The 16,759-nt window shown below is 36.0% G+C and overlaps 1 long non-coding RNA gene across 2 annotated transcripts in view; it reads right to left on the reverse strand.

Annotated features, from left to right (window-relative positions):
• The window catches only part of LOC139082802 (uncharacterized), a 40,730-nt gene that overhangs the window by 14,857 nt on the left and 9,114 nt on the right, over positions 1-16,759 (reverse strand). The window lies entirely within an intron of this gene.

Genomic DNA, 16,759 nt, shown 5'->3' on the forward strand with positions numbered 1-16,759 from the left:
ATAAAAGCCATGAGAAAAGAATACAATCTGTCAAAAAGAAGCTTAAATTCCAGCTTTATATAAGATAATGGCATCCACTTAATCGAAATATTTCCACTCAACCTTAAAATTTGATTAACAAGGAGATCAAGTATAATAATCGATAACCCATGCCTATATATATATATATATATGCATATATATATGTAAAATACGTATATGTATGTATGCATGTAAAATATATATATATATGTAAAACTAGGAGACAGAGTATATTATAACTTCATAGTAAATGGAAGCACTCAAACAAATACCCCAATTCAGCAAGGTTAGCTCTAGAGCCCACTTTAGAGCAGAGAGTCAAGAGGAACTGACGAGAAAGAGGGGACAGAGAAGTGGAGGCCTAGTAGTGAGAAAGATAGATCAATCTGAGAAAAGAAAATCCCACTGTCTAAACTGTGGATCTCCCAAATTCATTATGCAGAAGTCCTAACCAGCACTACATCGGGATGTGACTGTACTTGGAGATGGGGCCTTTAAAGAGGTAATTAAGTTAAAATGAGGTCATTAGGGTGCACCCTAATCCAATGCGACTGGTGTCCTTATAAGAAGAGGAGATTAGGACACAGACACACACACAGAGGGAAGACCCTGTGAAGACACAGGAGGAAGACAGCCATCTACGAGCCAAGGAAAGAAGCAACAGAAGAAACCAAGTCTGCTGAAGTCTTGATGTCCAGAAATGTGAAAAAATACTTTTCTGTTGTTTAAGCCATTCAGTCTGTGGCACTTTGTAATGGCAGCCACAGCAAATTCATACACCTGCTAAGCTGAGAAATACATCAATTAGTTCTGAGATCTGAGCACTAGCTGCTATGGCAGGGTGTGCCAATCTTTCTATGTAAAGAAACAAATAATGATTATATTAGGGTTTGTATTCTATATGGTTTCTTTGGCACTACTCACTCTGTCACTGTAGCATGAAAGTAGTCTTAGACAATATACAAACAAGTAGGCGTGACTGTGTTCCAATAACATGTTATTTACAAATACAGGCAGTGGACTTGATGTAGCTCCTGGGTTATAGTTTGCCAACTCCTGTATAAGAGAATCAAAAGGTGCTTAAGATCAAAAGAGATCAGATGTGGCAGTCTTGATAAAGCGCTGCTTCTGGGGAAGAGATGAGTAATTTGGAAGGTGGAAATTCCTCTATAATTCTCGGTGGTGAAGTAAAAAAGAAGCAAGAGTTGGAGGACACAACAACGCTATACCCTCCATAAAATAATCCATCTCTTAAAATCACTGAATATGTTAAACCAAGAGAAGAAGGTGCTCTCGACTGAAGAAATTATAAGCCACCTAAACCTCTCACCTCTGGCTACATACAACTGTTATTCCCAGTCCAGGAAAATAAGATATTTTAAACAAAAACAAAAAAAAAGAAAGAAAGAAAACATCCAAGATAACTTCTTTAAAAAAGAATATGTAATATGAGATTTAGAGTGCTGTAATTTTGGACTTGGAAAGTTTAGAAAGATATAGTCTGAACAAATAAGATTTGTGCTTCATGTACAAAGTGGTGAGCCTACAGATAAAGATTAAATATTTTCTTCCCATCAGAGCCTCTTATTTCAAAAGGCTTTGTGTCATTGGCCATTAAGTTATGAGTGATGCTTAGCAAGAGCTCTGAAGCCAGTAAGTAAAGATCGGAGACACCAAACTTAAAAATTACAGCCTGATAAAGTGCTTGCTTGTAGTTATCCGAACAAATACTGACAAGAATAATATAGACCCTGAGTTTATTAATTTTTTTGGAGGAAAGTGTATATGTATTGTCAAAAAATCTCCTATCCTCGCCTGCAGGATCTTGTCTTGGTGCCCTGCATCAGGAAAAGATGGACTGCTAAAGCTGTAATCCACATCCCAGTTCTGATGTGGCACTGGAGGGTAGTGTGCAAGGAATAGCAGTCTAGAGTGCGAAAGCTAGGGGCTAACCAAGTAACTTACGCCTAACGAAGCTTGAATATTCTTAGCCAGGAGCTAGGGACTGCTAGGTATTTCCTATTTACCCCTCATCTGGAAGGGAGTTTGAATGAGCTATGTTGTTCCTTGTCTGTCAATGTGAAATGAGTGAGTTTGAACCAGATGAGTTGTCATTCATCTAAAAGGTTACTAGACTATGAGAAGACACATATGAACCTGATCTGGAAACCTGGACAAGTCCAGATCTAGGTCTGGTAGTAACTTAAAGAGAACTGGGTGTTGTGAGAGGTAAAGTGTGGTCTATTACAGAAATAAGGATGTACATGAATGATGGTGGGCAAAGGGCAGACTGGCTGACTTATAATTTTGTTCCCCAAATCGAATTTCTCGCATTTGTTTTGTAATAGAACCCCAGTTTTTGCCTGAGCACATTTCCTAGCCTGTATTTCCCAACTGCTTTAGCAGCTGGGTGTGACCATGAGACTTAGTGCTGACCAAGGACTTGGAAGTGGAAATGTGATGTGGAACTTCCAGAGAGGCTGATTAAAAATGCTCACTCAGCTGTTTAGCTCATCTCTTTTGCTCTTCCTCTTTTCTCTTTCCTTTTTCCTAGGAGAACTGAACATGATGGCTGTACTAGTTATATCAATCTGTGCCGTGACCTTGAGTATGAAAATCAGCCTAGCAGAGAGAGAGTTAAACGACTTTATGGGGCTTTCATATTATCCCAGGACTGAATATTTTTTGTTGTTATTGTTTTTCCTTTTTTTGTTCCCTCGGGTGGTGTTGGTTTTTATTTTTTTATTGCTTTATTTATTTATTTATTTGTTTATTTATGCGGAAGATTTGCCCTGAGCTGACATCCATTGCCAATTATCCTCTTTTTCCTTTTCCTTTTTCGCTTGAGGAAGATTAGCCCTGAGGTACACCTGTGCCAGTCTTCCTTTATTTTGTATGTGGATGCCTCCAAAGCATAGCCCATGAGTGGAGCAGGTCCGCGCCTGGGATCTGAACCCGTGATTCCTGGGCCACTGAAGCAGAGCACGTGGAATTTTAACCACTCTGTCATGGGGCCGGCCCCCTCATTTTGTTTTGATCTTAATGTGAGAGAATAAATTCTAGTGTGTTTAATCCAATCCCTAGTAGTTTCTCAAGTTTTCTGTTACAATGAACTTAAAATGTACATGGCCGGTATTCACTATTTTTAAAAATTACCTATTTCTTATTGAACTGCTGTAAACCTTGACATACTGCAATTAATCATGGTTCCCAAGTTTTAGAGATAGAGCAGAGTAATGGAGATACAAAACACCAAATAATTTGGTCAGAAAACAGTAGGAAAAATTTTCCCTTCTTTAAATCATAGAGACTATGAACAACTCTGGAATATCTCTGTGTGTGATAAAAATAGTATCTTTACTGAATCTTTAAAAAATAACTCTAAAGTTTGGTTGAAATCTCCATATATTTGGTTCTGTAGTTCAGAGGTTAACTATCAGGGTGAATACTATTGGTATATCTGCTGGCATAGCTACATTTTATTATTTTATTAGTAAAATGCATCATTTCTTCCATTTTTGTTCATATATTCTATAGGCCACCTGTGAAGAATAACTTAAATCTTGACGCACATTCTGGACAATTAATGAGGGCATCTTGGTTTGAAAGATCAAAGCCTATTCTGAAGTTGTCCAAGGAGTATTCAGATGTCTTTCTAATAGCTAATCAGATACTATCAGATATCAAATCAAAGCTATTTAACTTAAAAAATAAAATTGATGGAGGACTTGTTTCTCTTAAGAGCTTCCAATTTAATATTATCAGTGTATTTGAGCACCAAAAAAGAAATTCTAATTTTGGGTAGAAGATAGTGTGGGCAGCGGGTCAATGCTCCTGCTAAGAACCACTAAAAATCTACACAATTACAAAAATTGGATATCAAAGCCATCAGAAAGTTGAAAATCTGAACGGTTTTGTGCCAAGTAATTGTTTTAAGTAGGATAAAAAGAGAACTGATCATAAAAGGAAACTGATATATTACACGTCATCAAATTTGTTTTTCTGAAGAAGGAATCCACAGAATAATAATAAATATGTATTTTAAAGGAGTTACATCCAGAGAACATAAAATACTGTTAAAACTCAATTATAAGAGCAAAAACAATCTCATAAAAAGATGGATCAAAGATGTAAATGGACATGTCAGCAAATAATATGCACAAATGGCAAACAGACACAAGAAAAGATATTCGACATCATTGCTTATTAGAGAAATGCCACTTAAAGCCAATAAGATAGTACTGCACATTCACTAAAATCTCTAAACTTAATAAGACTTAGCATGCAACATTTTGGTAAAGATTTGGAGCGACAGGACCTCTCATAAATTTCTATTGGGAACACAAATGGCACAATCACTTTGGAAAACGCTTTGGCAGATTTTTAGAGAGTTAATTATCTAGCAATCCTAATTCTAGGTGCTCACCCATGAGGAATGGAGAAAATAAAATAAAAATTGACCAAAGTAAAGGTAGAAAATCCTAAAAAAAGTATTAGTAAAACAAATCCAGGGATGTATAAAAGGACACATCAATTCCATGTATTTCACAACCAAATGTGAATAGTAAAACAATAGAACTTTGGAAGAAAATATAGGGAATATCTTCATGGCCTTGGAGTAAAAAAAATATTTATTAACACAATACAAAAAGGACAAACTATAAGGAAAACTTAAGAAATTTGATTATTTTACGGTTATGACACCATTAATAGTGAAAAGGGAACATTGTATGTGGGGGAGATATTCTCAATATATATATCTTACCAAGGACTCTTATTCAGAATAATTCTTAGAAATATCCCATAAATCAATACAAAAGACAGACAACTCAAAAATAGTCTTGGCAAAATAACAAACAAACAAAAAAGAATATGGAAAAAGCCAGTGAACATTTGAAAAGATGCTTTAATTTTATCAATCATCAGGGAAATACAAATTAAACCACAGAGTGATACCCTGATCACTCACTAGAATGGTTGAAGTGAAAAAGCAGGAAAATATCAAGTTGGTGGGGATGTAGGATAGGAGCCCTCATATATTGATGATGGCAGTATTGGAATATATATATATACATAATTATACTTGCACACATAAGGAAGTATATATTTTTCTTTTGAGGAAGACTAGCCCTGAGCTAACATCCAGGCCCATCTTTCTCTACTTTATATGTGGGATGCCTACCACAACATGGTGTGCCAACCGGTGCCACGTCCGCACCCGGGATCCAAACCGGCGAACCCCGGGCTGCTGAGAAGTGGAACGTGCACACTTAACCGCTGCACCACTGGGCTGGCCTGGAAGTATACATTTATATTTTATATATATCCAGTAGAAAAGCAAATATCTATCACACAAAAGATATGTACAAAGGGAGCTGGCCCCGTGGTCGAGCGGTTAAGTCCCTGCGCTCCCTGCAGGCGGCCCAGTGTTTCGTTAGTTCGAACCCTGGGCGCGGACATGGCACTGCTCATCAGACCACGCTGAGGCAGCATCCCACGTGCTACAACTGGAAGGACCCACAACGAAGAATATACAACTATGTACCAGGGGGCTTTGGGGAGAAAAAGGAAAAAAAATAAAATCTTAAAAAAAAAAAAGATACGTACAAAAATGTTCATAGTAACGTTATTTGTAGTAACTCAAACTGGAAACTGTGCACATTCCCCAAAACTGTAGAATAGATAAATTTTTGCATATTCAGAAATAGAATAGGAGACTACAGCAATGAGAATGAGCACATCACAATTATATGCAACACTATGGATGAATCTCATAAATTTAATATTGGGCGAAAAGATATAGACATAAAATAAAGCATAATGTAAAATTTCATATTAAGTCCCAAAACAAGCACTGCTAATCTGTGGTTTTAGAAGTGATAGTAGATGCTTTGGGGGTGACTGGATAGGGCATGAGAGAAGTTTCTGAGATGCTTCTCAGTTCTCCTTTTGTTCTGGGTAGTAGACAGGTGTGTGGTACTTTGTGAAAACTTATCAAGCTATCTACTTATGGTATATGTATTTTTTGTATGTATGTTATATTCCAATAATGTAAAAATTGGGATAAGTACTATAATTAATTGAAAAAATTAAATACATAAAAATCTATAAGGCCATAATAAAAAGAGCGAGTCACTTAAAATCAAACAAAAACATATTTTTACCATTTAAAGTAGTTACTATACCACATTTCTACACATAAAAAATTTTTTGATTAAGAGAAATAAATGAAATATTTATTCTCCCTTTCTTGGAGATACTATATTACACCATAACCAAATAGCTTTACCTGATGTAGGAAAGCTCTTCTTTATGGAAGAGCGCAGTTCAACAAATGTGAAAGAAAGTCCTAGAAAAATTACCATTTTATAGCTACTGGATAAAAAGTTGATGGGAACAAATTTTTCTCAAGATACGAAAATATCACTCCATCCAGTATTTCTAGTTTCAAGGGAGAAAAAAATGTAACTTTACAGGGGATGAGTAAAGCTATCTCCACCCTCACTAGGTGATTAACTTTAGCATCACTAGGAATGGAAAACAAAACATTGTGTACCTACTCATGTGATGCAATATGACATACACACCACCTATAAAGAATTCTTGCCCAAAATGTTTCACTTGAATCAGAGGCTTTAAACCAAACTTCCACTTTATATAAAATACAGATGTTTGAGACTGAATGTTTGCTTTACCCCCAAATTCATATGTTGAAGCTCATGTGATGGTATGAGAAAATAGGGCCTTTGAGAGGTGATTAGCTCATGAAGACAGATCCCTCATGAATGGGACTAGTGCCCTTAATGCCCTTATACAAGGGACCCCAGTGAGCTCTCTCAACCCTTTTCTGCCACGTGAGGAAACAGCAAAAGACAGCCAGTCGGCCTATCATCTAAGAACCAGGAAATGGGTCCTGATTCTCATCAGCCTCCCGTTCTGCCAATGATTTGATCTTGGATTTCCCAACCTCCAAAATTATCAGAAAGAAGTTTCCGCTGTTTAGAAGCCACCCAGTTTACATCACTTTGTTGTAGCAGCCTGAAAAAGGCAACACGAATAGAGAAACATTGGTGTGACAATTTGAAAACTTGAATACAAAACATATATTAGATTATATTGATAAACAATAGCTTTGATGTTCTCATAATTGTTAATTTTGTTAGGTGCAATAGAGTATTACTTTTAAGTATAAAATGTCATTATTTATTTAGAAAATTATAATAAAATATTTCATAGTGAAGCTTCATAATGTTAATAATTTACTTAAATATTTTGGCAAAAATAGATACAAAAATGGAAAAAATGTGAAAATTATCTAATCTAGGTAATGGGCACTTGGATCTACATTACATGATTTCTCTATATTCACATAGAACATTCTAATATTTATGTAGAATATGTTTCCTAGAGATTTAGACAAATTTCCCAAAGCCACTTAATTATCATATATACATAATCTAGTAAATTATAGATTTCTATATCCTTTCTAATGTTTTGGAGCCCTTATAGAGTTCACCTTGATCTTTTGTGATGAGATGCTCACACTCAGATTGTTTTCAACATTCCATTATTTATATTTTGGATACACAAATCTGAGGTAATTTTGATATTAGATGACATGATTGATTATAATTCAGATAGATTGTCAATAGTGAAAAAAGCCTCATGTCCATCAATAATGTGCTATTTTTTATTTATGATTCTACTAACTTTTATCACATGCATGTTTGTTTGATATTTCACAAAGCAACTAAACTTGTGGAAACTGACACTTTTTTCTGTTGGGCTTCTCAGCTGTTTCCGTAGCTGTGTGATAGGGCAATTCCATCATCGAGTGACTTGAATAATTTATTGATGAAATCAATAGATCATGTATTGGTGCAGATAAACGTAAATGTTGTCTAACTATAGATTGCTTTAAGGTTTTTGTTTTTGTTTTAATATATTGGTGGGGAAGTGAAACTGGCTTATCGTTCTCTTCATTTTTTATCACCAAGACTGACAGATACTACCTTAATTCGTAGTATCATCATGCCAACATGAATTTTCCAAGGTAATATTACACTTTATTTTATGCTGAACATTAAGAGAATGGTTATGTGCTTTAATATCGCTGTTAAGGACAGGTTCTGCTGGAAAATATCTTCTTCCTCTCTTGATCTCTGGTGATCCATTGTCTGTGACTTCTCAAGAGTCTCTAATGTCTTTAATTTAAGGAGCCGGATACCATGACTCTCTGGCTGAATGAAGAAGGTAATCCGCTTCTCAGACAGTGTGAAATAAAAAAATCAGAGAGAAAAGAAAGCTACTTATAGCTGTTTGCTAAGGTTGGAAATGTCCCCAGTCTATAGGTTTCTTATTCTAGCATTAAAATCTAGCTAAATTCATAGCCATAGCTTGGATTTATTTCTAAATTTGGTGTCTGGGAGAAATACTGTGCAAGATTTATTTTGTGTTTTGCATCATTTACTGCATATTTAGTGTAAGAAGATAAAGCATTTTCCTTTAGATATGTGTGTATGTTTGTGCTTTCATCTTCTATTACTCATTATCTTTCACTGTTTAAGAAGAAACTAACTAAAAGAAAAAAAATTCGATCTGCTACATTAACTTACATTGATTCAGTGGTAGCTACAGCCAAGGCTGTTAATGTGAATAGGTAATTATCCCATTGTGAGTTTTTCCAAAACAAATGCCTGCACACATAGAATAGGCTGATTGGCCCACAAGGCTGATGTTCTGGTTTTCAAAGATCTTAGAAATGCTGAGTTCTCTGATTCTTTGCTCAATATCGAAGATTTTGTAGTTTTTATCTTAAAAAGTTTATCAGTTGGTTTCTATTCTGTATTATCCAATCCCTTTCACATTAAGGGGGGTTTAGTATTACAAAGGAAACTAGTGGTTGATGACAGAGGCAAAGCACAGGGTAGGATCAGAATAGCTAGCATCTATTGAGCACCTACTGTGTAGGCAATGTGATACACAGTTTAAGGAAGTTATCAATAGAATAATACTGTGAGGTAAAGAATCAAAATCCCCAGGTAGGAAGTGAGGTGATGGAGACCACAGCCTTTAAGCAACTTGACCTTATATTATACAACCAGGACTCTCAAGCCATGTCTTTTTGACTCCAAGTCTCTTGCATCCATAAATAATAAATACTAGTCAATAGTGAAATAATTTAAACATTAAACTAAAGGGCCACACACTATCTCTTAGTTCAGTTTAGCATCTTTTAACATCATCTTTTTGTCACTCATTTTGTATCTCCTACACACAAGAAGAAAAATATACTTTTCGCATAAAGGTGATTTACATTGCAGTACAGTGAAACATAAATAAGTAATTATAACAAGATTCTTGCCATAGTAAAAGTAATTTGAATGACTAGAAAAAGAAAGATGTAAATAAATTTGTCTAGAGAGTCAGGAAGTTATGCAAGGAGTCAGTGACCTCTAAATAAGATTGTTCATGACAGGAAAGAGTCTACCAGTTAGAAGAGGGACTTAAAGGGGTTCCAGACACTTAGAAGCCAAAGCGCAGAGCATGAAGTCACCCGATGCAGGCAAAGAGCAACTAGGAACTTGATTCTGCTGTAACCCCATTGATGGGGGCATGTGGTAAGATATTTTATTGAAATGTCAGGCAGCGTCCTGTTAAAGGGGCTTATACACAGTATTAAGTAGATTGGACTCCAATCTGCAGGTTATGAGAACTATTGAAAAATGTCAGCATTGTACTGACATATGAAGATTTTCATTTCAGAAATCTAACTCTAGCAATAGTAAGGATGAAGGAAAGAGATGTCACTAATGGCAGTGAGATCAATGAGGAGATTATAAAAGGTCAAGTCATTTCTAATTTTCTTTATGTGTCAACTTCATGCCTTTGTTGTCCTCTCTATGGTATTTAACACTGTTGTCAAACAACCTCTATTTTCAAAACAATTCTCCTCCTTTTTGTCCCTATGATCTTAGCTAGGGGTCTTTTAAGACACTGGTTGGTGAGCGAGAATTGAGAGGTGAGTAAAAGAAACTAGCAAGTATGGGATATTTTCAACTGCTTAAGTAAACAAGAAAAGTTTCAGGGAGAATTTATGAAGGTTACGAGAGAGGATAGACAAGTTCATATTCTTAGAAGAACTCACAAGGAAAAAAGTTTTATGAGAGAGGAGGAAAGCACCTCAAAGGAAACTAGGGAACAAGAATAAAAATCATAAAAAAGTTGAAAATTACTTTTAAATGATCAAATTTAAAAAGTTATAGTTTATCTTCCATGATGACTTGAATTAAATCAGTCTCTTAGTTTTTCCAGATCCAGGAGATGGATACCTGTTAAACTGAGAAAGTGGGACAGTGGCTGGTAGTCCTCTGAACACTGCTGAGAGTCCTGGAATAATAGGTGTGACTAGCTTTTCGCGAAGAATGAAACAAAGCCTATAGTAAGTGTTTATATAAAAAGAGAAGGGTTTACTTCAGTACTTAATGTTTGTGGAAAACACTGTGATTTCTGGCATACAAGTAGTATGTCAGAGTAATTAATAGCATACATGTGACATACTTGTACAATTTGTGAAGTTAATAGGGCATATTTTATACTTGCTATTCAGCTCAAATATTTTGATTACATTGTTCCTTTTCTTTTGTTTATTGGTTGCAGATGCACTCTAGAAACAATAACCTAGCAAAGTTTGGTAGACATGAGCTAGTATTTCTTGCAAAGATTTATAGAAGGTCTTTCTTACAAATATCTTCTCAGCGTTTTAGAATAAGCAACTCGGGAAACATTTATTAGTCTTCTTTGCCAAAGAAATTTCTAAAATCTATGTTTTATTAAAAAATTCTTTTAATTGATGACGTTTCTTGTTTGTTTTAATATGTATTTAATTTTTCCAATGTGTCAGGCAGAAGCGAGGTGACTTGGATGCATCATTTACTCAATCCTCACATCACCGTTATGTGAACTATTATGGGAGCATGTCAGGTTATTGTCTAGGATCATGTAGTTAATAAGTGGTATATCTTGGAAGAACACACTGTTTTGATAATTCTTATTATATAAATGCCTTGTCTTTTTCAACATAATGAAATTAACATAATATCGTCATTATTTTATTTATTCAGTTGACATATTTTTATTGAGGACCTACTATGTGCCAGGCTGCAGGCTAAGTTCTAGTATTCAGTGGTGAGATATGCATATTATGGTCACTTTCTGAAAGAGCAATAATTATGCAACACCTACACTGAGTCATGTGTGACATAAGCCAAATGCAAATTCCATGATAGATGTAGCAGTTGTCATCACAGATGTGGGTGTGTTCACGAGGGTGAGAGATTAAAGGTTCAGCAGACATTTCCTGTTTTAGGAATGAAAGTGGGCATTATACCAATAGAATGAAATTTCCTGGGTTATTTATGCAAAATATGTCTATTTATAGTCATTGTAACTTTTTCCCCAAGGCACTTTTAGTCATATGTGACACTCAGGAGCTGAGCATATTGGTAAAATTGGGGGTAAGGCTCAAATATATCTACAGCAGTGCCCCCTACCCTTGAGGGATACGTTCCAAGAGTCCCCGGGATGCCTGAAACCATGGATAGTACCGGACCCTATATACACTATGTTTTTTCCTATACACCCTATGTACACTATGTTTTTTCCTATACATGCAGATCTATAATAAAGTTTCATTTATAAATTAGGCATAGTAAGAGATTAACAACGATAACTAATAATAACATAGAACAATCATAAAAATACGCTGTAATAAAAGTTATGTGATTTTGATCTCTCTCAAGTATCTTATTGTACTGTACTCATATTGACCCTTCTTCTTTTTGGGGTGATGGGAGATGATACAATGCCTAAGTAACGAGTTGAAGTGAGGTGAGTGACATAGGCATTGTGATGGAGCATTAGGCTACTATTGATCTTCTGAGGACATGTCAGAAGGGGGATAATTTGCTTTCTGACTGCAGTTGACCGCAGGTAACTAGAACCAAGAAAAGCGAAACTGCTGATAAAGGAGAACTACCGTATACTTTACTGAGCTTTCTGGGAATCATCAATTCCAGAGACGCAGATGCCTGTTTTGTTATTGACTACATGCTTGCGTCTGTTATAGACAATAGTGTGAAAAATAAGAGGGGCAAAAACTACAGGATAGCCATAAACTCATTGGAAATAGTCTTAAGAACAGGATTTTTAGGAGAAGGGAAAATATCAGAGAGTTAATTTAACTGCAAAAGTGAGAACTAATTAAGTACTGCTTTGATGGAGGTGCTCCTAAGTTAAAACCTAAATGATAGCAGCACCTCTATGTTTAAATAGAATTATTTCGTAGGGGGAAAAATAAAGCCTGACTTCATACAGACTGGCATCCTCAAATGGTGATCTCAACTAAAACTCTCCATTGGAGAAGGTATAAAATAGGCTACAAATACCTGGGTAAATAAAAATTAGTTGGCGTCATGAAATCTGGGAGAGTTTTTAGTTGAGGATGTAAATACGGTTATTGTTAGTTTCTACTCTATGAGTGACTATTGGATATAGGTGATTTTGAAGTGAATCAGACATCATGTTCAACCCCAAGAAATATATAGTGCATTTTCTAGCATATTATTTAGGATAACATATTTTAATCTCTAGAATGATGATTGCCCTAGTTTGAGATATAAATTTATATTTTTTATTTTCTATTTTTAAATTTTCTGGTTTTTAAATCTTACCTGACGAAACCAAAGCTATACTCTAAAATCATTTCTTTCATAAAAAAAAGTGCAGCCAGTGTTGGCAGCCTGGTCCTATGGCCAAGTGGTTAAAGGCCCCCTCACTCCACTTCAGTGGCCTTAGTTCGCAGGTTCGGATCCTGGGCGCGGACCACCTCCACTCACCAGCTATGCTTTGGAGGTGTCTCACGTACAAGATAATAGAGGAGGATTGGGACAGATGTTAGCTCAGGGCAAATCCTCCTCAAGCAAAAACAGAGGAGGATTGGCAATGGTTGTTAGCTCAGGTCAAATCTTCCTCAGCAAAAAAAAAAAAATCAGTACAGTGTTGGGCATATTTATTATTTATGTCAGAATATACTCGCATAACTATACTTAAAATACTTGGGAATTTACTCAATTTACTATTTTTAGGACATATTTAAAAACTGTCATTTCAGTTTAAATGGCAAAAACTATAACTGTGGGCTATAAAAGTGTTTCAGTGAATAGATTAATCTAATGATATCATTTGATCACCTTCCTTTAGGCCAGCAGCAGACTTAAGAATTTTTTGAGATTGGTAGAGTTTTCATGTGACGTCTCTTACTTGCAAAAGCTCACATTAAGAATAACGTTTTTTTGTTTGTTTGGACTGATATTTTACTTCTTAAAGAGAAGATTTTTAACTTGTATATATATTTAATGGACTAAGCCAAAGAAGCTAGACTGTACTTTCAAATATAATTACCAATAAAAAAGTTATGTTGCAAACGTATTTATTTGAAGCCTCACAATAGCTACAGTCTACTCTGAAAGCACATTATGACAGGGATCCATCGTACTCAGAACTATTTTTTGGAATATCTAAAAAATTACAAATATTTATGGGAAAACATTTTTTGTTTATTGTGTAAGATATTGCATATTTTTTCCATTTTTAACTAAATATGATTTTTTTCTAAAGTATAATTTAAAACATGAAGATACATAAAATCTAGGTAAATTCATCAAATCTTTTTCATTTATTTGTCCTTCAAAGTGATGTTTCACTGTTTGAATTTCCTTATCAGGAACACCTAAAAATTAGTCAATGAGCTGCTCTTAGTTCTAAAGAAGAAATATCTATTTTACAGGATTCCTACATAGTCATGCTTCTGTACGGCATATTAGAAGGGACTCTGACCAAGGAATCAGAATTCAGGATTGCATGTGTGAATTCTACAACTTACTAGTAGTGGATTTTGAGCTGTACTTGAATCATTTAAATATTCCTCGGGGACAACAGTACCTACTCTTTAAACTTAGAGTTTGAAGGAAAACTAAGTGAAACAATTTATTGATGTGAAATTTGTATATTATATTTCTTTACATGGATCAAAAAAGAGTTATGGTACAGCCAGTGGGGGTTCCCAAGTAGTTCATCTATTCCTCCACATTTGCCAAAGTTTTGCAGGTGGATATGATTAGACGGGTAGAAGTAGTATGTGTTGTTCAGAGGCAAGAGTGTGAAGAGACAGTCCGCAACCATCCAGCATCTATCTCTCTTTCATAGTTCCTGATTGAACTTTGTTTTAAGCATGAGATATGAGAGAAAAGGGATGATTACAAGGTACATGTCTTGAGCAATGAGAAGAATGAGGATGCCAGCAATTAAGATGAGGAAGGCTGTGGCACAGGTTTAGAGGCAGAATAGAGGCAGGCTGAAGACTTAAAGTTTGAGATGGCAATTATATATCTAAGTGGAGATGTCATGTAGTCCATTGGATTTATCAGTATAGTCTTCCAGAGAATTCTGGACTGGAGGTATAAGCATAGGAATTGGCATATGGTTGGCCTTTAAATCCATGAGAGACTACCAAGGGATGGAATGTAGATATGGAAGAGGAATAGAGACTGAGCACTGTGTCACTCCATTACAAGATTAGGTAGAAGAGGAAGAATTAGCAAAAGAGACTAAGAAAAACAACCAGAAAGTTAAAAGAAATCGCAAAAGTGTGAGATGTACTAGAAGTCAAGCAAAGAAAATATACCACGGAAAAGGGAATTATCGGCTGTGTCAAATAATGCTCCTTGATAGCTCAGTGAAAATAAGGAGTAAAAAATTGACCATTGAGTTAGCAAAATGAGATTCCCATTATCTCTTGCTGTATAGCAACCCATCCTAAAATGCAGAGCTTAAAACATAAATTTATTGTTATCCCTTCTGGTTCTATGTGTTGACTTGTCTCTGTTGGGTGATTCTCATTTGAGATCTTTCAGGCAGTTGCAATCAGATATCAGTTGCAGCTGTAGTCATCTGAAAGCCCTGCTGGTCTGAACATCCCTGATGGATCCCTCACACGGGTAGCAGTTGATGCTGACTGTCAGTTGGATGCTCAGCTTGGGCTGTGTGGTAGGCAGAAAAGTGACTTCCCAAAGATGTCCATGTTCTAATCCCCATAATCTGTGAACAGTTTATGTCATATGGTAAAGGGAAATTGAGGTAGTAGATGGAATTAAGGTTGCTAATCAGGTGACCTTAAGATAAGAAAAATCTCCTGGATGATCCTACTGAAATCAATGTAATCACAAGGGTCTTTGAATGTAGAAGAGGAAGGCAGAAGACAATGTGAAGCAAGGCAACGTTATCACTGACTTTACAGTTTGAGGAAGGGGACCGCCAGTCAAGGAATGCAAATGACCTCTAGAAACTGGAAAATTCAAGAAAATAGATTCTTCCCTAGAGTCTCCAGAAGAAAATGTAGCCTGCCCACATTTTGATTTTAGCTCAGTGAGACATGTCTCAGAATTCTGACCCCCAGATCTGAAAGACAATAATTTTTGTTGGTGTTGTTTTATGATATGGAGTTTCTTTGTTATTGCAGTAATAGGAAACTAATACAGGCTGACAAAAAAAGCAACTATTTAGAGGCTGGCCCTGTTGCCAAGTGATTAAGTTCACGCATTCCGCTTTGGCGGCCCAGGGCTCGCCAGTTTGGATCCTAGGTGTGGATCTATGCACTGCTCATCAAACCACACTGTGGCAGCATCCCACATAGAACTGGAATGACTTACAACTAGGATATACAAATATGCACCGGGGCTTTGAGGAGGGAAATAAAAAGAGGAAGATTGGCAACAGATGTTAGCTCTTTTTGTGTTAACACACAAAAAGAATAAGAAGAAGTCAGGGATGTTAAAAAAAAAAAAGCAACTATTTGTCACCTTCCCTTCTGGCTTCAGTGTCTCTGACTGCAGAGGCTAGTTCCAAGAGTCAGTGCCCTAAGAAAAAGTTACCCCAAAGATCCAAGCAGAAGCTGCAAGGCTTCTCACAATATCGTCTCAGAAGTCTCAAAATGTCACCTCTGCTGCATGCTATTATCAAATAATTAACTAAGATGAACCCAGATTCAGGGGTCGTTGAAGTAGACTACACCTGTTAACATGAGAAGCAGCACGCTTGTACAGGAAAGAAGGAATTGATGGCAGATGTCTTGAAGAGTCTCCATCATAGTGGATGAAAAAGGAGAGCAATACCAGTATAGCAGTGGAGTGAAAACCTGCTAAAGTGGGCTTAAGGGAGAATCAGATGAGATAAATGTGACGAGAAAAGTTTAGATAATTACTTTGAGAGAGCTTATACAAAGAAGAGCAAAAAGTAGTTTGGCAATGGGAAGAGAAGTGGCATTAAAGAAAAATATGGATGAGAGAAAGAATATCATGTTTGTATGCTAATTGTAATGACTAATTAACGAGACAAATTTTATTTCTTTCATTTATATGTATGTGCATGTCTGAATATTACAAAATTTTGTTACTAGTACACACCATATAAGAGTTCTCAAACATATTTTGGAGGCATCCAGTCCTAGCTTTGGTTCCAAAGTTTCCATGTCAATATTTATCAGGGTATGTGAGTCCACGCAAGGTTTATATGCTGAAGCCCTAACTCCTGATGTGACTGTACTGGAGATACTGTCTTTAAAGAGGTGAGTAAAGTTAAATGAGGTCATAAGGGTGGAGTCCTGATCTCATAGAACTGGTAC

The sequence above is a fragment of the Equus przewalskii genome, chromosome 4 (assembly GCF_037783145.1).
Source record: "Equus przewalskii isolate Varuska chromosome 4, EquPr2, whole genome shotgun sequence".
NCBI classification, from domain to species: Eukaryota; Metazoa; Chordata; class Mammalia; order Perissodactyla; family Equidae; genus Equus; species Equus przewalskii.